Genomic DNA, 17025 nt, shown 5'->3' with positions numbered 1-17025 from the left:
AGCGGTTTTAAAACTCTAAATGTCCACATTTTCGTTCTTGTTGATTTGTGTTTAAAACTACAAAGTGTGTATGATGCAGTATTTCAGCGAATAATACATGTATAGAAATCATCTTAAAGTGGTACGTTAGGACATACTACATTTTACAGTGAAAATCAATGTTTTTGTTGTGTTTTCCAGTGCATAATACATCTTTTATCTCAATACACACACAAACATCACCATTTCACTCCACCTCTCTCTCTCTCACACACACACAAACATACACGCACACACACACACACACACACATACACATAAACACACACTTCGTCTTTCTCAAGCAACACTGCGCAGTGAAGCACAGAAAACACTCTGACAATATTAGTAGAAACCAGGAATGTTTCACCTACAGTGTGTTTAATACATTGTAATAACAGCTCATGCATGTGTGCAGATACCCAGATATCTGTACTGCACACAGACAAGGACAAAATGTCCGTCTTTGACTTTGAACATTGTGACTGTGAACATGCTAATAAATTCCACTTTTTCAAACTTTTATCTCCTCATGTTTTCTCCTCTATAGTCATAAGGGAATTAGCATACATTAGCATCAGCGTTTCCTTCCTTATTTATCAGGAGAATGCTTTGAAGATGATTGCTCACTCCGCAGTGAGAAACCAATTTCTCCAGACACGTGAATATGCACATTTTATCTGTTACACGTTTCAAAATGAATGAGGTTTACGCTCAGTTCCTGGCCTGATTAAGCTCACAGTATCACAATGCCACTTCAAATAGACTATACCCCCACTGAACTTGCACAGACCCTCACACATAGATAGACACACGCATAAATGCACACACAAACACTTGCACACGCATACATGCACAGCCAGATAAAGTTAGACATACACATACAAACACTTGTACACACATCATCACACAGACACCCCCAGCCCCCCCCCCCCCCCAAACCCACCCCATTCCCCGCACACAAAGACACACACACTTTCTCTCTCCCTGACCATCAAGAAGGGTGAGACTGGCTAAGTCACTGTCATTTCCAAAATGGCCGTTTTAGGAAAAAGCAACCGGGTCTCGTGCTCTTGGCACTGACAGGTCGATATCAGAACACAGCACACAGTAAAGAAGATGCTCATCTAATGCTGTACACAAACACACACACACACAGACACATTGAGAGGCTGCGGACGCAGGCAGGAGGCTGCGCAGCACACACACCACACAGCGTGCTAAGCGCAGCGGACACCCGTGCACCAGCTGCTTCTTCTATTTATTTTTATTTATTTTTTTACCCTGGGAGCATCGCAGTTAATGCGCCAGTGATCCGAGGCACAGCGGGCAAAACCCAGACCCCGGGATTTGAACCCGTACTGCGCAATTTTAGGGCGTGACATCGCCTGTAAAAAAAAAATACAGGGAAAGGGGAAACTGCGAAGGATGTACGCGCAGTGCAGGAGGGACGATTCCAATTTCACGCGCAGAGAGAGAGAGAGAGGGTGAGATTAGACACGACGTGAACGCGTGGTCGCTGCAGATACGTGACGCAGGGTTTCCGTTTGAGAGACGAAACTGCCAGGGGATGCCTCATCGGCACACGGAAGATTAAATCATCTAATTACACTGCCATTGAATTTGAGAACGTGGCCTTCTTAAGCTAATCGCTGTGAAAGAAATGAAATAAAGCACAAATTTACCGAAAATATCACTTAATAACGCTGCACTCTCATTGGTCACACTCACAACTGCTCAACCACTAACAGATCAGATTCTGAGCTGTTCCTATACATTTCACAGGTTTACCCAATCTCTTATTCATTCCAGCTTTGCCTGGTTCTGCCCCTTACTATGAATGAATTAGAATCCTAAGCACATAATGTTCTACAAGAATCTTTGTTCTGCTTGTAAATTGAATTCCAATTTTTTTTTTTCTTTTTCTTTTTGAAGTGACTGAATTGAAAATGGAAATAACACCAGCCTCGTTAGGTATTCCTTTCCCTTATCTGCTCTCACAGGCACCCATTTCAGAGAATCTAATCTAAAGAAGTGTGTCCTCACTGCCTACCCTGTCATTTGAAAGCACTACTATTATTTACTGCAGTTGTAAAAGGCAGAGACTGTTTGGTATTTTAATAGCCTCGCTACTGCTGATTGTCGTATGTCAAGCATGTGGAGCATCCTGTGTGTTTGCCGCACAATCGAAGGTTGAATTCTTACATTTGTATTCATGTAACGGACAATAAAGCTTTACGGAGTTTGAATTACAATTGTGCAATGCGTCAAAGTAACTCAGCACGTTGCAAAGACACCACTGAACATGGGACATGGTGTGAAAATCAAAAGATGCGCACACCAACTCTCAGATCTATTTTACCAGCATCACGTTTGATATCTGTTTAATTTGTGGTGATATTTCAGGAGACTGTCAGCCTGACTCATCCCGCAGAAGTAACTAGATTTAATGCAAAAGATGTTCTTTATGGTCTTGTGTCCAATCAGGCTCATGTTAAGGATGACATCACTGATTGCACTGTAACAACATAGCTGTCAATCACACAAAGAGCCAGCTGCAGTATACATGTTGCTTATATTGCTCTATAAATAAGAAAATGGGATACTGAAGGCCCCCTTGAAATATTAGCTGGTATACAGAAGAAGACCAGGGGCGTCTACCTGAGAAAATAAATGATTTAAGAGCGCTCAGTGGCGTATGCAAACAGCACACCTTCCTCAGAACAATAAATAATGTAACATTCACTCTCTGGCCAGTGCCCTTAAGTGCAGGTATTACATAAATATTTGTGGTATGTAGGCAAACACTTCAAATCACTTGGTAATTATTAATGTGTAATAAAATATTAATAACTGCATTATGCTTACTTATATAACAATACTAATGAGAATATTATTATTATTATTATTATTATTATTATTATTATTATTATTATTATTAATAATAATAATAATTAATTAATTTTTTTTTTTAATTTTTTTATCCATCCATCCCTTATTTATACCCGCATATTCCTGGTCACGGTCACAGGAGGTGTTGGAGCCTAACCCAGCATGCACTGGGCAGGAGGCATTAATAATGATATTATTATGATTATTATTATCTCTCATGCAGTGCTCTTGACTGGGTTCCCATTCAGTCCTCCCAACATCTCTCAGTACAAATCTAACATCATATTCGACTGTTCTATGTAAAGCACAAAAGCACATAACAGAATGACAGCCAAAAGCTGTGCTGGAGATGTGGGTCTTTTGGCTTCATAAATCAGAGCAACCCCATAAGAGCACTGTTTAGTCTTACATTTAGCCTCACATTGTCTCTTGACCTGGCAGAAAAAAAACATATTAAAGCCAACTTCGGTGCTCAAATTATTTTTTAGACAGTTTTGAGAGAGGCGGGAATGATGCAATTACTTGGTGATGGTATTAACCGGGTTACGATGCCACATGTTGATTCCTGTTCCTGATATCCTGTCGGAATTAAATATTTTCAACACTGTAAAAAAAAGAAGCAAAAACCTAAAACTACGTCCTGTCAAAAAAAGGGGTCCAAACACAAAGTTCCGATACAGAAATATGATTTTTGGACCGTTTTTGGGTTATGTCACTTAGAATAAGAGCCAGCGGTAAAACTTAACGCCGTTTAGCCAACGGGTTAAGCTGCGGCCTGCCAGAAAGTACTGGGGTTGCCTGAAAACAGCTGGCTTGCAAGTCCTGGTGCGGCAGCGCATTTTTCAGCCTGGAACGGATTAAGATCCTGGGATGTTTCTCGTCGCCAGGAACTCGTTTAAAGCATTCCTGAAAGGCTTGCGCAGAATCCAGGGTCTGACCCTCTGAAGCTTCCGCTCACATCTGTCCAGACCAGACAGTCAGTTTGGTTTGGATGAGAGAGGTTATCTGTGTTCGTAGCAATTCATTTTTGTGGCGCTGCCACCTTAATTGTGATCAGTGCCATTCTTAATTTGATTTGTCCTGTTCAAAATTCACAAATCTGAAATGTATTATTTAGCGCATTTTTCTGACTAGCCCTTTAGTGTTGCTGCTTAACAGTGCACATGCATGTGTGTGTGTGAGAGAGAGAGAGAGTGTGTGTGTGTGAGAGAGAGAGAGAGAGAGAGAGTGTGTGCGCGTGTGTGTGTGAGAGAGAGAGAGAGAATGTGTGCGCGTGTGTGTGTGAGAGAGAGAGAGAGAGTGTGTGTGTGTGTGCCACTACAATGCAAGCAGTAAAGCTGTGGAAAACATTCTTTCTTCACTGGAGCAGAGGGTGGCTCAGGTCCTGGCAGAGCCAATTCTCACAGCTCACAGGTGAGAACCTGTTTCCGTTGCTCTTAGACAGGACTACAAGAACGAGAAGGATCTCGTTATTAAATTCTGGGAATCAAATGCATCAAGATGTGCACAAAAAAAACAGCTAGGAGGGAAATTAGTGTCACTACAGGTCAAAATATGTACAGCAATGGAATTGCATCCCTGGCGATGCCAGTACATTTCATACTATAATAACGCACAATGCTGGAATACATTACCCTTTCGAATATTGGCAAGATATTTTATTGTTGTTGATTATGTTTGGTTTCTTGAGACCTCTTTATCTAATGAGCACCACTTTGGGAACTTTATAGCCAAGATATTTTTCATACTTTCAAACCATATTCCAGCTCGGCAGACTATATTTCAGAGCCTGATGAGCTAGCAGAGCTGGGGAGATGAATAGTAGCAGGCTGCTGTTTGCATGCAAGCATGTACGTCCGTGTATGCAAATGGAGCCGCTGAATTTTGCAGTGTGCTCTTGGATCACACAGGCACACTTCGCTCTGATTTCTAATTGTAATTTCACCACGCCGAGCGGACGGAGGGGGGCGGGCGGCGTTAGGGCAGTTATGACATCAGCGCCTGCCCGTTCCCGCAGCGGAGCATGCTGGGGTAATGCAATTTTCCAATAAAGAGGAGAGGCATGCAAGCGCGCAGCGCACAACCTGCACGGAGACGTGCATGCTGGGAGACTGGGACAGTCAGCCGATCCAGTCGCAAAGAGCGTCAGGAGAAGGTTGATATGAATTTAATTAACCCTGAATAAAGACTGAATAAACAGTGCATAAAGAATGAGTAAGTGCTGTGAAGATAAAAATTTGCTGATCAGGCTCTCATGGGCTACAGATGACTGACTGACCAGAGGAGCACAAACAGTGATGTCATTTCCTCCCCATTTGCTGCCCTGCCCACGTGGTAATTGTGCAGTTGAGGGTCTCAAACCTCCAGTGTTCATTTTAGTTACATCATGGACTCAAGGTGAAATAAATCAGGTCTTAATCACCGCCTGGTCACTGACGCTGAACCACCAAGCCAAACCCCCATCGCCTTCAAAACAATTCCAGAGCTTACAGCGCCTGTTTTCAAATTACTTCAATGGATCGAGAGATCAGCCGCAACAAAAACCAGCATGCACAGGGGTCCCCTGCCATGGCTGAGCGATAAAGCAGTGTTGAGCTACAGCTGGGGAATGCAGTAAAATGTGGGGGGCTGTGGGGCTAAATCTGTCCCTGAGCTTGAAGGGGACAGGTCTTCACCACCTCTGTCCACTTTCTATGGTTTGTAAAAATGCCTCTGTACAAGCTGCTTTGGAGTTTCCTAAAATGGGGTTTCCTGCTTTAGACAAAAACCCCTGATACAAATGCCCCTACACTAGCCACTGCAAAGCCGTCAGGTTGTGGAAAATGTCTCTAAACATCTATAATATCCTCCATGGCACAAAAAAACAGCCTGGGCAAAATGAGAACATACATCAAACTAAATAAACTTTTAAAAAATCAAAACCCCCAAATTTTGATCTAGTCCTTTGAATGGCAGGACAATCTCAACACCCAGACTACGGGACGATGTCCTCTTCCATTAGGTACGTACCTGACCCCCCCACCCACCCATTCAAATACACAGCACACAGAAAAATGTTCACCGAAGCGTACATACGGCCCAATATGGACCAAATGTACACTGTAAGAGTTAATTTAGCACTGAACATTTTACTGCATCATCCACTAACGTCAGAATAATCATCTAAATTGTTTGCGAAGAGAAACTTATATTCATTTTTAAGCAAAGAGCAAACATCGGACCACATCACACTGCTGCAATCTGACAGAGAGGTGCACGTTTCAGGACCTGTAACTCAATCTGGCCTGGGCAGAACAGTGAGTACGGGGCCCTGGGGGACCAGCGCACCTGCAGCACATCAAACACAGATCTCAGATGAGCCTCCAGTCCTGCTGGAATTTACCTGCGAAACAGCTGCTGGGGCTTAGACTCTGACAAGAGCAAACTCTTCTGCCTTTCAGAGTAATCCATACACACACACACACACACACACACACACACATACACTCACTCACACTCCCACACACACACACACACACACTCACACACACACACACACACACTCACACACACTCACAATCACTCACACTCACACACACACACACTCATACACACACACACACACACTCACACTCTCATACACTCACACTCACTCACACTCACACACACTCATACACACACACACACACACGCAGGCACACACATACACACACACTCACTCACACTCACACTCACACAGGCACACACACACACACTCACACACACTTACGCACACACACACACACACACACACGTGGTCTGCCATCTGTATGCAGCGAACTTATGGCAGAGGCCCCCACCGCAGCCAGGGGCCCAGCCGCCTGGCCTATCTCTGCTCCCCCAGAGCTTTCCAAAGCAGTGTGAAAATTACACGCGCAGAGATACAGCCCCACGCAGCCGAGATCGAGCAGATCCGTCGCCGATGGCGATCTCGCACGCGCCCCCCCGAGGGAGCGGGGCGGAGCATATACGTGTCACCAGCTGCCACCACAGCTAACCCCTTCCGACCACAAGCTTTCTGGCGAGCTTTGATTGACAGGCCCCGCCCGCCGCCTATCAGCACTTCCCGGGGCACAGGACATGTCAGCGCGGGCGAGCGACAGTTTATGACATTTCCCTTTGCTCCTCTCCATTTTACTCAGAGGTTCCCCCGGGGGTGAGGCCTGAAAGCCTTCAGGTGTGCAGTCATGATACGCGGCTAACAGCCCTCTGTGTTACATCTTCAGACGATAATGTAACACGGAAGGTGGCGGGGGCGGGGGCAGGGGCGGAGGCGGGGTCAGGGGCGAGGGCAGGGGCGGGGGCAGAGGAGGAGGGAGCACGATGGACGGGGGACGGTGAAAAATGCCAGCCGCCTTTCACTCACGCATCCGTATGGCATTTATCCACAATCTGCCACTTCGAATCGCATGAAATGAGCTCAAATAATAGCCTTGGGCATAGAATCCAGAAAAGAGCTGTCTGGATTTTTATTCATAGGAAAAAAACCTGTCAGTCAAGCCTTGAAATACCTCCTGTTGTTGCGCTCTATGCATTTTCTTAAATAAATCCTAGATTTAAATGTAAATCCTAGAGTAATGGGAATTATTTATTTTTTTAAAGATGAATTAAAGATGAAAAAGTGAATGAATAATTAGGAAATTAAAAATAAGTAAAATCCTGTCCAGGCATGTCCATATAGTTTTGACACACACATACACTCGCACACACTCACACACATGAATGCACGCATTCACAAACACACACGCAAACACACGTATGCACACGTGCATGCACACATGCACATACACACACACACACATGCACACACAGATGCACACAGACACACACACACATATGCACACATACACACACGCATACACATACACTCATGAATGCACGCACATGCATTAATAGTTAATAGCATCCAGACCCAGGAGCTAACAGAGTCCAGAACCAGGAAGTAACTGCATTCAGAACCAGAAACTAACGCATTTCATAACCAGGAACTAACAGAGTCCAGAACCAGGAACTAACTGCATTCAGAACCAGGAACTAACGCATTTCATAACCAGGAACTAACAGAGTCCAGAAGCAGGAAAAACAGATTCCAGAACCAGAAACTAACAGATTCCAGAACCAGAAACGAACAAGGGAGAAGGAATACCTACTACACAGTAACATGAAATGTTAATTCAACTCTAACAGGATACATTTGAATCAAGAGTTGATTTAACACTGAACACTTAACAATGTATTTCCTGCATGTCCCCTTCTCCAGATCACCTCAAGCCTCAAAGAGTCCTGATTTTGTCCATCTTTCACCTATAAAATAAACTAACTACAGTTAAAAACTCAAAGCCCGGGTGTCTCATGTGGCGTAGCCCGTAGAGCTATTTCCATGTGCTCATTTTGAGCCGCGACATAGGTGGTTCGAGTCCGACCACCAACTTTTGTTGCATGTCTCTCTCCTCTTAATTCTTCCTGTCTCTCTACACTGATCTGTCAAATAAAGCTGAAAAAAGCCCCCCCCCCCCCCCAAAACAAAAAAAAAACTCAGACTCCCAGCAGCCTCTTTATCTCTCTACTGCTTAATCAGTACACTATAGAGAGAGAGAGTTAAAGAAGGAGTAGACACAGAAAAGCAAGAATGGAGAAGAAGTACAAAGATGGAGATGGCAAAGAAAAAAGAAATATAACAAACAAGCTCATTCTCATAATACCTGCCCCAAGTGCTGTGCCTCTTCTCCATAGCTCAAATATATCTTTAAATATATGCATAGATGTTTCAGAATTTAGCAGATGAAAATTAATAAAATTAAAAATATAAAAATCTGGGCAAAGCAAAAACCTCAGTGGAGTTAGCGATGTGTGCCTGCCGCAGTTTGAGAAAAGGGAGTGGGCTAAAATATTTTCTACAGTTCTACAGGGTGGTGTGTGTTTGGGGGAGGAGGGGCGGCGGCTTGTTGTCTCACTGCAGTTGTTGTCATGCAAATGTACATAAAGAATGATGAGTTATACCGTGTCAAGCATTACAAAACGGGTTGTTTCCATTCTGAGTGCTGATTGGCTGAGTCTGTGTTCTACGGTGATTGTCAATCTTATAACAGTAACAGTTAATCATACAGCCTGTTTATGAACCGTATCACACTGCACTCAAAACCATTACTAACAAATAATATTCCAAAATAAATAACATTGTGTCATCAATTAATTGTTTCTATTCATTGCCACCGTTTTTATAAAAGCAATACAGAACCGAAGGCCAATCACGGCTGCAGGGTGTTGCCGGATCCTCCGCTTCACACGGTGCCTATTAACACGCCCGCACCTTGACCGTATGCACAATACGGCATGGCCTCAATTGCCGTTTCGTTTAAATCTGAAGGCCCTGAGCTATTTCAGCTTTTCATTCTTCCTGCTTCTCTCGACAACTCACACCGAGCACAAACTCTTCACATCCCACACCTTCCGGTCCATTGGCATCCCTCCTCTCATTGGACGCAGTCACCGATCAGCCATTCCAGTCAAGTTCTGATTAGACAAGCTGGTCGTTCAGTCATTCCACCCAAGCTCTGATTTGACATGCTGATTGCACAATCATTCTATCAAAGCTATGATCGGACAAGCTCACTGCACAAGGCTATGACTGGATATGCTCACTGAGCAGTCATTCCATTGAACCTCTGATTGGACAATCTGACTGCAGAGTCCTTCCATCCCAGCTCTGATTGGACACGGTCACTCTGGTCTCACAGTAACTCTGAGAAGCTGAGGGGCCAGGGTGCCATTAACCATGGAGAGGGAGGGGGAGGCTGTCAGGGATAATGACCTGTGAAAGCTGTATCGATGGCTGCCCTTTGACCTTCTGCAAGTGGATTCCATGTTTCAGAAAAAAGTTTGTGTTCTCACCATCTTCACACAGATGTTTTTCTCCTGACTACATTACATCAAAAATCTTAACTGGTCATTTAGTGTGCATAGTAACACACAAAGGCCCAGCATGTTTGCGAAAGGCTGATAAGCAGTCATCTTAAGGACATTTACAAGAGGTTTACTCCTCCCCTTATTGAAGCATACACTTCCAGAGAGGGTTTGTCCGATTAGCTAAGGCGTGCCTTGTTTTTCCCTTGGAAGAACATAACAACAGATTACCAGGAGTCGTAACAAAAGCAGAAATCCCTGGTTTAATCAAGACCAGGCGTGGCACAGTGCTTGACACACTATGGACCATATAAGCAAAAAGATGCCCAGACAGGTTGAACTGTCGTTAAAACAGTTGTATGCTTGTCAGTTTGAATTGTTTTAGTGGTTTTTAAGACACATTCAGCAGTCCTTGACGAGCCGTGAATTCAAAAGCACTCTGTTTATCAAACACTGGCGTGAGTAGAACCGGTACAGTGATAAGATCAAGTGACTGCTGGTGACTTTTTTTTCTTCTTTAGTGCCAAACATAATGTCCTCATGTACTGCAGGGTAAATCAATCAACACTCTTTCGTGATCTTTTCTTGGTCAGATACAAACCAATTTTCCAGTAATTCTGAAATAACAAGCATTAAAAATTGACCCTAAGCAAATTCTTCCCTTGCTTTTTTTTCTCTACCAAAAATAAAAGAGTTAAAGAGCAAGGGAAGGTTCTGGAATCTTTCTCTGCTGATGATTGCTCTTTCCTAGCGTTACAACACAGGCTTCTTTTCCAGGACGATGGAGGCTAATTGCATTTCTCACACATTAAGCAAATCACCAAATGGCTGTTTCCCCAGAGCTGAGTACTTAATCTGATGAGAGCTCACCATCGGCGAGAGCCTCTCCTCCAATCAGCACAAGTCCTCTCCCACAAAACAGACACGGGCTCTCCTGTAGTTTGCTACATGGCCTGTAGGGTGTAAAATTGTCCCTGGATAATTTCTCCAGAGGAGAATAAAGGAAGAAAAGAGAAAAAGTATAACAAAAAAAGAGTGAAGGACTAAAAAAGAGACAGACAAATGGAGGCGAACAAAGAGAAAGAGGCAGAAAGAGAAGGATGAAGGGACAGAGGCAGAGAGAAGTACAGAGAGTTACCATGAGGTCAAGACAAACACTTTGACAAATAGAAAGAGACAGAGAGGAAGAGAGAGACGGAGGCTGAAATTCAAGAGACAGAATTAGTGAAAGAAACTACAGTATTTGAACAAGTCTGTCCTCCTGCAAACACAGCGGATCGGGGGGGGGGGAGGGGGTCGTGGTGGTCAAGGACACTTCCACTCCAAGGTCAGTGGTCATGGGTTACAGGTCACATAAATAGGGGTTGGAGGTCAGCAACTGCCCAGCAGGGGCTGATATAGGGGCTTGCACGGGGGCTGGCAGAGGGTTTGGTGTGAGGTTTGGCACGCGGTTCAGCACGCTATTTGGCACGAGGGCTCCTAGCAGCAGAAAAGAAACCAAGGCCTTTGCAAGAGGCTTCTGGCACAAGGTCTCTATCCAAGTTTTGGCAAGTGTGGTGGTGGGGGGGGGGGGGGGGGGGGGGGGGCTACTCACACTGCTGTTTATGCTAACATGGCTTTCCCTTCCGCTTCTGCTTTCTGACCACGCCACCCCCCCACCCACCAACCCCCACCCCCCGTTCCACTCCAAGGCCACGGCTGCAGCACCCCCCGCACACGTCAAGAGAGATTTCACGTTGCAGGAATATTGATGTAAACTCAATGAAGAACGACAAGACAGGACAAGCCTTCAACATATTAATCACATGGTTAAAACCAAAGGTATAGGCGTTGTGCAGTTCCTTGTGTAATTTTCAAGAGCGCCTTTCCGTCTCACCATTGGTTTTCACAACTGTAAACTAAAATAGAATTCACCCGCAACCATTAGTAGCCGACTTGACTGAAAATCAACTCAGGAACACCAGGTTCATGCTCAATCTCGTTCATTTCTACAAAAAACAAGAAAACATCTTATTATGCATTGTTAAACGGAACCAAGAAACCAAGATTTACGCATGGGAATGGTCAAAGATATGAGACACAAATATGCAGCCGGGATACTATGATACGTTAGATGTTTGCTGTCCTTGATTAAGGTGTTAAGTAAATTACGTACTTAACGCCCAGCAATATGTGTTTTATTGTTTTTCCGTACGCCAGACCTTTAAGTGTTTACATTCCTTTACTCATCCTTTGGTCCTGCGGTCTATTTCGCAAACACGGCCAATGTATCACAACAGGCAGAACATGCCCAGGTGACAGAACACTTGTTTCGTTGACAGAAAATAAGAAAACTTTAAAAAAAAAAAAAAGAGAATTCTGTCGTGTGCAGCCCTGATACTTGAAATAGTGATAATGTCCGCGTGGCCTGTGGTTTGGCGAAGATCGTGATAGAAAATGTATTGTTCAGGTTTTCTAATGTGAAAAATGTTTTAAGTGATGTGTACCTACCGCGGAGATCTGTTATCACAACAGAGGGAGACGGAAAAATCATTAATCATTCTAAAAGTATTTTAAAGACGCACAATGAAGGTATCAGAATGAACGCCATAATTGCCAGGCTAGTTAAATATTGTATGGATTTAAATATCTCATAAGTTAAGTGGCATAGTATTGGATTGCATCGACTTGTAATCTTCATTTTAATATGCAGTATTGCTACACGTCTGCTTTATTTATTATTATGTATTATTTATACGTTTACGTGACGTAGAAGTGATGCTGGAAATCACTGGCATCGCCAATGGCACCATGTGACTGCAGTTGAGAGCACGATCCTCGTTTGCGGAGGAAATGTGGTTATTCTGATTTCATGCGTTCATTCAGATGTTATTGTAGCAAGTGAACGTCAGTCTATTTTTATTATAAAATATTTCATCAGATGTTTTTACGTCAAAGGACAGTCCACGTGACTGCATTTCAGATTTAGAAATAACAATGTTCAGTAGCCTGTGTTAAAAGGAGGCGTATTGATTATGTATGTGTTATTAATATCAGTTCATTGTATTACGACCCAGCTAAATTTCTCTCAAATGCGCGAATCCTTACTACGCATGATGCCCAGGAACGACCCAAAGTAGAGCACCAGAGTGTGCAGTCCTCGCCAGCACAAAAAGGGTTTAAACCATTTTATAACACTGAGAAATAACTGGCGGGGCTAAAGTGCACCTAGTGCTTGCTAACAAATAGGGACCCGCCCACGCTCCATATTTTAATTTACAGAAAGACATTATTTCAGCATTTCGGCTTGGGGAGAGAAGCGCACTCGAACAACTCCGTATACTTTCATGTAACTTAAAGGTATGAGAAACTTCCCGAATGCGGCTCAGGAAAGGACGGATGCGGTGTAAAGCACGGATGCGGTGTAAGCGTAGACGTGTGAAGCTCATCTGTTATCCATGCTGTATCTCTTGAGACGCGGACGGCGTTACCGTGAGTGACACACATCTCGAGCACCGCATCGCTTATTGCGCCCGTACCATTCAACGGCGCAACGAGAGACGCGTCAAACGATACAAGGATATTTCACACGACTCTACCATTACACCACATCCGTCCTTTCATCAGCCCCATTGCGGAACTTTCTCACACTTAATTTACGTGAAAGTTTGAACCTGTGTTTTGTAGTTGTCCATGACCATGAAATGCACTTATGTACGTCGCTTTGGATAAAAGCGTCTGCCAAATAAACGTAATGTAATGTAATGACAGACACTTTGTTGTACGTCGCTCTGGATAAGAGCGTCTGCCAAATGCCTGTAATGTAATGTAATGTAATGAAAGTATTCGGAATTATTCAAGTGCGCTACTCTCTGCAAAAATTATTTTCTTTAAAAGGGGCGTGGTGGCTGGGGCCCTATAGGTTTGCAAGCACGAGACACACTTTATAGAAAAACGTGCAGCTGAGCCGACTATACTCTTGCAAACATAACGCTATATTCGTCTCTAACTTCCCTGCTGGAAATGAATATGTGACTCTCAAATGCCTTCTTTCAATTCTTACACTTTTATCAATAGAAACGAATGGGACTAGCTGCATGCTATTCACTTGTCTAGTAAAAAAGGCACCTAATTGTGCTGAAACAGGAACAACACACGTTCTCATTTCTCCCTTGACGCAAAGTCTAAAGGAAATGCTGTTCAAATGTGAACGACCATCATACAACTTTCTGTTTTATGTTCTTTTTAAATCTGTTTCCTGGGGAATAGGTGGCTTAATTTTGAAGATGGTAGGTTAAATGAATTTGCCTGGATTGCCTATAATACAGTACCTTTGGGTGCGGGGGCAGCAGGTCAGCAAAGTCACACCACCAGGCAAATCGTAAAGGCTACAATCTGCATTCACACTTGCACGGTTTGCCATCATATAAAAATGCTTTGCATCACCAGCTTTTGACAATTTCGTCCGGTAACTGAGCCGGACCTCTAGGGAGGGGTCATGCGTCATTCTAATATCCCAGAACAACCTGTTGCTCATTCGCAATAATTTGTCTTTTTCTCAGCACACTTGCTCTATAGACCTGTGGACTCACTCGCTCACTCACTCACGAATACAAGGCGCAATTTCGCCGTTAATATAGCGGCAGTTTTTAACATCAATAATGTAATTATCCAGTGTATTAAATGACTTGTAAATCCAGTGAATATAAGAGGAACGCATTGATATTCCCAGTATTTATTTAATCAGAGAGCTAAGAAAGACATACAGATGAGTAAAAAGAGAGAGAGAGAGAGAGAGAGAGAGAGAGAGAGAGAGAGAGAGAGAGAGAGAGAGAGAGAGAGAGAGAGAGAGAATCCTTTTCAGTAAGGTGTAAGGAAAACCAGACCTCTCCCTACTAGTTTAAACCGAGGTCGAGCGCAGCTTCACAGCAAGATCAGCGGCTGCCAACCGCGGAGGTGCCAGGCGAGAAGTGGCAGAACACACAAACACAAGCGCGCGCGTGCGCTCTTTCCACTCCGCAAACGGTGAGAAGGGGTTACGTAATTAAATGGGGATAGCCCACATTAACCAGGTTGACAGGGTTCCCGCATAATTTATTTTAAAGCTGTTAAACTGAAGGGCGTTTGTTAATTGAACTGCTTTAGTGCCCGATAAGCCTTAATCAGGTAACGGGATAGTTACAGTTCGTGGTTGTGATTAAAAAGAAGTATAGATAATATAAATGATACGGTGCCATTCATTTGTATCAAGCTGATGAAGACAGTGGCAGTGTGCACCACAGGGTTAAGCACGTTCACCTCAAAAAGTAAAGTTGGTTCTACGGGAGAGACCAGAGTGTAGGCTACATGTTTTCCCGACGAGTTTCCTAAGAAGCAGTTGAACCACGAAAACAGCTGGTGTGCGTAACGGTAAAGTTTCATTGAACTTCAGCGCACCAACTTGCGTTATAATCTCAGAGAAAATGCTTATTGCAAATAACATAGCTGGTCATAAACACTCGCCTACATGACTCAAAGTTGCAAACTTCAAACAACAGAGGCACGCGCAGAGGCTAACATTGAAAAGGGGGTAGCCTACCTGGAACGCGTCGAACTCCGCTTGTATCTCCGATCATCACGCCATAACGGTTCATCTTCTTTCTAATGAAAGACATAAACGCAGATACAATCCATCTGATCAAGCAATGTTCATAATCCAAAAGGAACAGAGAGCAGATCTGATTCTGAGCCCGTCTTCGCAGAGCAGCAGAACAAAACTATGAGTTAAATAATTGCGGTTATTTTTTTGTTCAGATAGAAGGTAGATAGAAACGTAGAGTAAGCAGAACAGTATTCGGTTCTGAGAAGCGAAGTGTGCGCCGAGCGCTAAGAAAACAGCTCTTTGCTCTCCAGTGACGTCACTACACAGCCCCGGTCAGCGACCGCGCAAGCGGGACCCACAGAAGCAGCGCGCTGAAACCATAGGCTACATTATGCAGTTCTTCTCATCTTCAGTACAAAAAATTAATAAAACAAAAAAAACTTGCGCTCTGTGAATCTTGTTTTTATTACCCTGTATTCGTAATATGCGAATTTTGCCAGACTTTACTTGGCAAAGTTTCGGAAGACTAGTGAAACAAATATGATTCAAAAAGACTCTTGTCTTTCCCCCATTAAGAATCGTCAGGAAATCAAGAACGTTGGACATTTACAGTTGTTTAATAGCCACAAGATATCTTCCATTTAAATAGAAATGAAAGATTATGACTCTTGGAAATCAGAGGATCGTGTATAGGAGGAATCTCGGCACTAGCCTAATGCTATCACTCATCCCTATTGTCCAGTAGGTTGTATTCTAATCGGACTGTATTCTAATCAGTATTGTGACGAGAAATGCTCCATTTGGACAGGCGACTGGTTTTTGTTTAGTGGTTGTTCATTAAACACAAGGCTGGAATAAGGCTGCAGTACCCTGTAAAAGAAAAACGTATTAACGAGGCTTGACACTCCAGCGCTGAGTAAAAAAACGCTGCACAGAAAGACGTTAGCGTTGACAGGGCACTGTAAAAATATCCCGTAAAAACGGCAGCAATGTTGCCAGAGGAAACCCATTTAATGTTATTTAACTGTACAAACCCTGTTGTTTTATGGGATTTGACGTTTTTATACATGCCATAGTTTTTTTTTTTTTTGTTTGTTTGTTTGTTTTTTACATTGAAATCTAGTAAAAAAATAAAATAAAATAAATAAATAAATAATGTTTAAAAAAAAAAAAAAAATATATATATATATATATATTTTAGAGGAAAAATACTGATTATTCGTTTATATTTTTGCCATTTAGCAGACGCTCCTATCCAGAGCGACTAACATTCACACCTTACGTTCTTGTATATCAGTTCATTCATCCGGATATTTTGTTGAAGCGATTAAGATTTAGTACTTTGCTAAAGGGCGCAAGGGCAGTGCCCGACGACCTGAGAGAGTCCCAAACCCGGTTCTCTTTCCATTACGCGCGCTCCCGCCATACACGCCAATACACGTACTACATGTATTTGATGTTCCAGATGAAAAATCTGTCTCGCCATACGATTATTATACTCTAGAATGTGGTCTCACATAGGAATAGAAAACATGATCATGCGCAAAAATGTGTATTTGTTTTATCTGGGCAAAGACCGACATAACTTTTTTTGTGCGTGTGCTCTGTACTATTCATTGGAGAATGAATCGCAA

General features: G+C 43.2%; 1 protein-coding gene across 2 annotated transcripts in view; it reads right to left on the bottom strand.

Moving 5' to 3' along the window:
• Nucleotides 1-16003, bottom strand: part of LOC118218141 (glucagon receptor-like) — a 73796-nt gene extending 57793 nt beyond the window's left edge. For both annotated transcript variants that reach the window (XM_035400566.1, XM_035400576.1), the window contains exon 1: nt 15389-16003. The gene's annotated coding sequence lies outside the window, so the exon portion shown is untranslated. The remainder of the gene's footprint in view (nt 1-15388) is intronic.
• Between the last annotated feature and the right edge of the window lie 1022 nt (nt 16004-17025).

This window comes from Anguilla anguilla, chromosome 2 (assembly GCF_013347855.1).
Source record: "Anguilla anguilla isolate fAngAng1 chromosome 2, fAngAng1.pri, whole genome shotgun sequence".
NCBI classification, from domain to species: domain Eukaryota; kingdom Metazoa; phylum Chordata; class Actinopteri; order Anguilliformes; family Anguillidae; genus Anguilla; species Anguilla anguilla.
Note: the sequence above shows the minus strand (reverse complement) of the source record. Positions and strands in the feature narration are given on the sequence as shown.